We start from the raw sequence: 6,000 nt of genomic DNA on the forward strand, positions 1-6,000 counted from the left end.
CCAATCAATTTCAAATTCATCTTCAATTAACCAAATTAATATAATTTTCATCAATTCTTTGATTAGGTACATATATATTTTTCATTCAAATCTTCAACAAAGTATAACACTCGTCCCAATTTAGCTTCATTTAAAAATAGTCTTCAATTAATTTTCAAACCACCAAAAATAGCCTTCAATTAAATCAATTATAATTTTAAATTAATTATGATCTCTAATCAAAGCTCTTCCCAAAAATAACTTCAAATATCAAGTCTCCAATTAATTGAATTCTTCAGATATATAGAGCACTTGCCAAAAATAACTTCAATTATACTAGTTAAATGACAATTAAAGCTCCTTTAAAAAATACTTATTAACTTAATTTGAGGCTTCTTTGCATTCTTTGCCACTTGCACTATCAGCCATGCTATCCGGATATAAACTCTCTAAGAAAGCGTACATATAAAGGCATCCTCCATTGTTTTTTTTTTTACTAGTACTTATAATGGTGGATGATTAGTTATCCTTGCTTCAATGGATGATAAATCAGATCAGTTGAGAATCATGCTTTGAAAATTTGAGTTATCAGTGTACCTTTTTATGCCTCTCAACTTGTTAGGGAGGGGAAACGGAAAACGAACCTTAGCCAACCTAATTATTCCATATTAACAGCATGCTGCAAAAAATTACTCATATGGCAACAAGTTATATGTGTCAAAGCTCACTCTAAATGATCTGGAGTTGGGAAAAATAATGTTGCTTGAGCATGTGCCAATTACTTTCCTTTGAATATATATATATGTCATGTGTTAGGTAATATGCCAATTCTAAAGCTGACTTCTATCTCTGGACTGATTCTATTGTATGTTCAATGGTTCATAATGGAAAACTTACAGTAAATGGTACTGCCAGAAATGAAGAGTACATTCTTGAGCCGCCGACCTACAATATGAATCCAATTGTAAGAACTATTCTTGCATGCTTTGATAACATTCTAAGAAAACCTATTAAAATGGCTGAAGGAAAATATAAAGTTGAACTCTTTAAAAATTGGGCTGAAGGAAAACCTTTTTAAAATTTTATAAAAATATGTAAAAACTTATGTCTAGGTGTTTTGTTTGAAGAATAGTACTTATCTTCCAATGTTAGATCAATATCTAAGTTATGATATATTACAGAAAGTTGTTAATTTGTTCTCAAATTTTAGTTTTCTACTAGGGATGGGCACAGGGCGGGGACGGGGAGTATCTCCCCACTCACTCCCCCATCTCGGGCGGGGGTTCCCCGTTCCCGCCCAATTGGGGAATCGGGGAGGAAGAAGCCTCCACTCCCCATCCCACGGGAATCCCCACTCTGGCCACCTAACACAATTTGTTTTAAAAAAAAATCCACTAATCTAATGTTTAAATTCATTAACTTAGAATCTTAGATACCAATTAAGACCCATCTTTATTAATAACAAACATGATATTATATTATATATTTTTTAATTTTTTTTAACACATTTCTTACAAAAATTCAATAATCTAAAGAAAAAAAATCCATAAAATTAGGTATTAATTGAGACTAATCATTATTAATAACAAACATTGTATTATATTATTTTTTTTATTTTTTATTTCAACAAATATTATATATATATATATAATATTTCTGGGCGGGGACTCCGCGGGACGGAGAGATCACTCTCCGCCCCCATCCACTACGGTGACGGGGGAATTTTATTCTCCCACCCCTATCCCCACGGGAAGAAAACCGGGGATTCCCCGCTCAAAACGGGGCGGATCTCTGCGGGGGATGGGGACTTCCCACCCCATGCCCATCCCTATTTTCTACAACAATTACCAGAACATTCCGCACTTATTATAGTTAATTATTTATTATTTTAATATTAATATATTTATATTAAATATAAATATATATTTAATATAATTATTATAATCAAATATTAATTATTTTAATATTAAATATAAATATTTGTTAAATATAATTATTATACGATTGTTATAATTAAATATTAATTATTTTAATATTAATATATTTATTTAATATATTAATATATTATTATATACGTACCCATAGAGATATATTAGTGAGGGGTAAAATGGGTAATTTATACTTATTCCCCCTCCATCCTCCTTCACTCCCCCAATATACCATTATCCCAAGGGTTAATGGCAATCTCCTAGGGCAATGATTACCTCTTTAAAAAATTATCCAAATATAAGATTGGGGGAACCATTACCGCCATCCAAATGCCCCTCGATATTCAATAACAGTGAGCCACTAAAATGCTCATAACCAACGGTACTTGATCTTATTGCGGAAAACGAGAATGAGATATTTAAAAGATTTCGAGTTTAAGGCTTGTTGGAAACAATAATGATAATGACCTACCGGTTATAAGTACGGGTTCATAGCTCAAACCCCTTATCTTCGATTGAGGGTGCATGGTTTGAATGATTAATTCCCAATCCCAGGACACCTCTTCGTCCCGATCCCAAGAAAGCTAGAGTCCGATCCAAGCTCCACTCCCAGGACACCTCTTCCTCTAGTTCCAGGACTCGGGGACTTTCAGAGCTGAAACCTCTCCTCCACATTCCGGTGAAATCCAGCAAGACTTCGCTTCGTGTTTCTTTTCCAATAACTGAAGCAATCCTAAAGTCGAAAGAGGAGCTCAAGAAGATAGTGATCTTAAGGGTCATCTCTGGCAACGCAAGCGTTCGCTCGCTGCACGACTCTCTTCCCCAATGTATCAACATTAACCTCTGCGAGCATATCACACCATTCAATAATGACTTCGTTCTTACGATGTCCTCTGCTAGGGACGCCGCAACGACCGTGAAGAGAAGCCCTCTTACCCTTAACTCCATATATGGCCCTTGCTGCATCTCCCTCTCACACTGGACCGCTGAATTCGGTTCTCATGCGGTGGCCGCCGGGAACTATAATTGGGTCAGGATTACAAACCTTCCTCTCCACTGCTGGAACTGGGATTCCATCGTCGATATTCTCCGACCGATCGGCGACCTTATTTACGTCCAGAAGAAGGAGCATGTAACCCTGGAGCACCTCCGAACCCTCGCCAGGCTTAAACCCTCGATCTCCTTCCCGCTGGAGATAACAGTGGACGTCGGGGTTAGAAGCTTTATTGTTTACCTTGAAGACGATGGAGCTCGTATCCTCCGATCCAAGTTGGTCTGCGGCCTTTCGAACCACCCTCCGGCTCAGCTTCGCCCAACTCCATCCTCCAACCCTGTCATTTATGTTCCCAAAACCACAAAGGGCAAAGCCCCTATTGATCTTTCCACCGTCGATAACTCCTTCGACAAGGCCATTGAGCATTGCTCCAGCCTTAGCCTCTCGACTGGGATCAATGCTAGCGGATCTCAAGAGAAATTTTCCCCTCATTCCGGCGACCGGGAGCTCGCCGAAATACCTGAGATTCCGTCTGTCCCTAATGAGCGCGCCGAGGGACAGAGTGCACTGTCGCCATGCAGTGAGGACGTGATGGAGAGACCTTCAACGTCCGTCCATCTGCCTCGCGATAAGCACTCCAGCATTTGTTTTGGATCTTTGCCCGCGTCCCTTGTGCCTCGTGATCAGCCCTCCCGGGAACCCAGCAAACCACGTGAACGTCCAACTATTCCCACTGAGAAATCTCGAGATGATTTATTCTCTGAGAGACCATCTCATCGTGATCGGCACGCTGATCAAAAATCCAATCCATCTGATGAGATGCCTCGAGATTCGCTCATCCTTGATCACAGTATTACTCCACCATTAGAGGTAGCTTTGCCTCGTGATAAGCTCTCTCTGAATCCCTCACCCGATGCTGTTTTAATTCATCAAGATTCGAATCATTCAAATTTAATTAATTCCTCATCATCTAAGTTATCTTTGCTTAACGATTTTCACTCTTCTCATCCTAGTTCTGATCATGGACAGGACTCATCCCTTGATCACCTTCCGCAGGAAATCATTCCCTCTCACCTGCAAGGTCTCCCCCCAGTTCTACCTATACCTGATGGTTATAAATGGATATTCATCTTCGGTGGATGGTCCCTGGTGCCAAGTATCAATACTGGAAAATTCTATGATCATGATCCTACACCGCACAACACTCCAGTGGAGACCCCTTCTGATGAAGAACTCCTTGACTGGGGAGAAGACGAGAATATCCTTGATCATGACATGGATGACGTCAATCTCCTATCTGATGAAAACTGCATCGATCAGGATGATCATGTTCCTCTTCAAATTGACCCTGAACCAGTTATCTCCGGGACCTTGGAAGACATACCAGATCAACTCCGAACTGAGGCTAAACAACCCAGAAGAAGTGAAATACCCAAAAAACCTTCTGGACGATGGAACGAAGAAGCAGGGTTCGTACCTCTCCCTCCCCGATCTTCCAAGAAAAAAATCCCTGAAGATCCACGAGAAGGTACGCCCTCCACTATAAATTCAGTTTTTTCTTCCTGGACTGATGCACAAATTATTAATTATAGTAATTCTTGTGGCATTAAATTCCTAGGATCTCCTAATCATAAAAATAAATGCATAGAAAGAATTAGATCGCTTGAAGCCACCAGGAACTCCTTTTATCCTGCAACACTTAGGTCTCCACCGAGACCCATCTAGACATTCTCTGTTTTTTAATGATTATTTTATGTTGGAACGTCAGGGGTCTTGGCAGACCCTCTAAATGCCATTTAGTTAAAGAAGTAATTTTAAATTCCAAAGCAGAAATTATCTGCCTACAAGAATCCAAACTTCAAAACATTCACTGTTTCCTTTGGAGAACTATCGGAGGTCACAAATTTGACTCCTTCGATTTTCTTCTGGCTCTAGGCACTGCTGGAGGAATCATTATCGCCTGGGATAACATGATTCTTACTGGTATCTCATTTCATAAGGGATCCTTCTCCATCTCCATCAGATTCACAAGCCGCTCTGATAATTCCACCTGGACTTGCACTAGTGTCTATGGGCCAAACTCCATATCTTTAAGACCCAACTTCTGGAACGAACTTAGAACTTTAAGAGATCTCAACACAACTTCCTGGATTATATGTGGTGATTTTAACATGATCTTTTCCTTAGATGACAAAAACACCGGTACTTCTAATCCTCGAGATATCGCTTTATCCCAGAACCTCCTACGCGACCTTGAACTAATTAATCCCCCCATAAATGGGAGAAAATTCACATGGTCCAACGGACAAGCCAATCCCACCTGGGTTCGCCTCGACAGATTTCTTTACTCACACGACTGGACCTCCTTATTCCCAAGAACCACTCAATTCAACCTTCCTAGATTTGGATCAGATCACTCTCCCATCTGCCTTGACTTTGGTAATCACATCAAGCATCCCCGGCTACTTAAATTTGAGAAATTCTGGTATACAAATCCTCTGATTACCAACCTCATTCAAGATTGGTGGTCTGAACTTAATCTTGTTGACTGTGGAGCGTTTATTTTATCCAAAAAACTTACTCACCTTAAAGCCAAACTCCGTACTTGGTCAAAAAACACTTTTTGTGCTACCAAGACTCTTAAATGCAACCTCCTGGCTGAACTTCACTCCATTGACATCATTGGCGAATCTAGGCCACTTTCTGAGGAAGAGTCCAACCGTCTCTCTCATATTCGTTATGAACTTTATAACATCTTAAACCAGGAAGAAATTTACTAGAAACAACGTTCCAGAATTACTTGGCTTAAAGACGGGGACTCTAACACCAAGTTCTTCCACCAAGTCGGTAATGGAAGAAGAAATAAAAATCATATTTCTCGTATTCTCCATGATGGCCATTGGATATCTGGAAACGATCAAATCGGCAGAATTTTTACTTCTCACTACCGCTCTGTTTTCGGCTCTGCTATGCCTAACAGATTCCTCTTTGACTGGAACTTCCTCTTTGACTATAAGGAAAGAATTGATCTCTCCCAACTCAAATTGCCTTTCTCTCCTGAAGAAATTAAACTTGCTGTTTTCGGCCTTCACCCTGACA

This window comes from Dioscorea cayenensis, chromosome 19 (assembly GCF_009730915.1).
Source record: "Dioscorea cayenensis subsp. rotundata cultivar TDr96_F1 chromosome 19, TDr96_F1_v2_PseudoChromosome.rev07_lg8_w22 25.fasta, whole genome shotgun sequence".
NCBI classification, from domain to species: domain Eukaryota; kingdom Viridiplantae; phylum Streptophyta; class Magnoliopsida; order Dioscoreales; family Dioscoreaceae; genus Dioscorea; species Dioscorea cayenensis.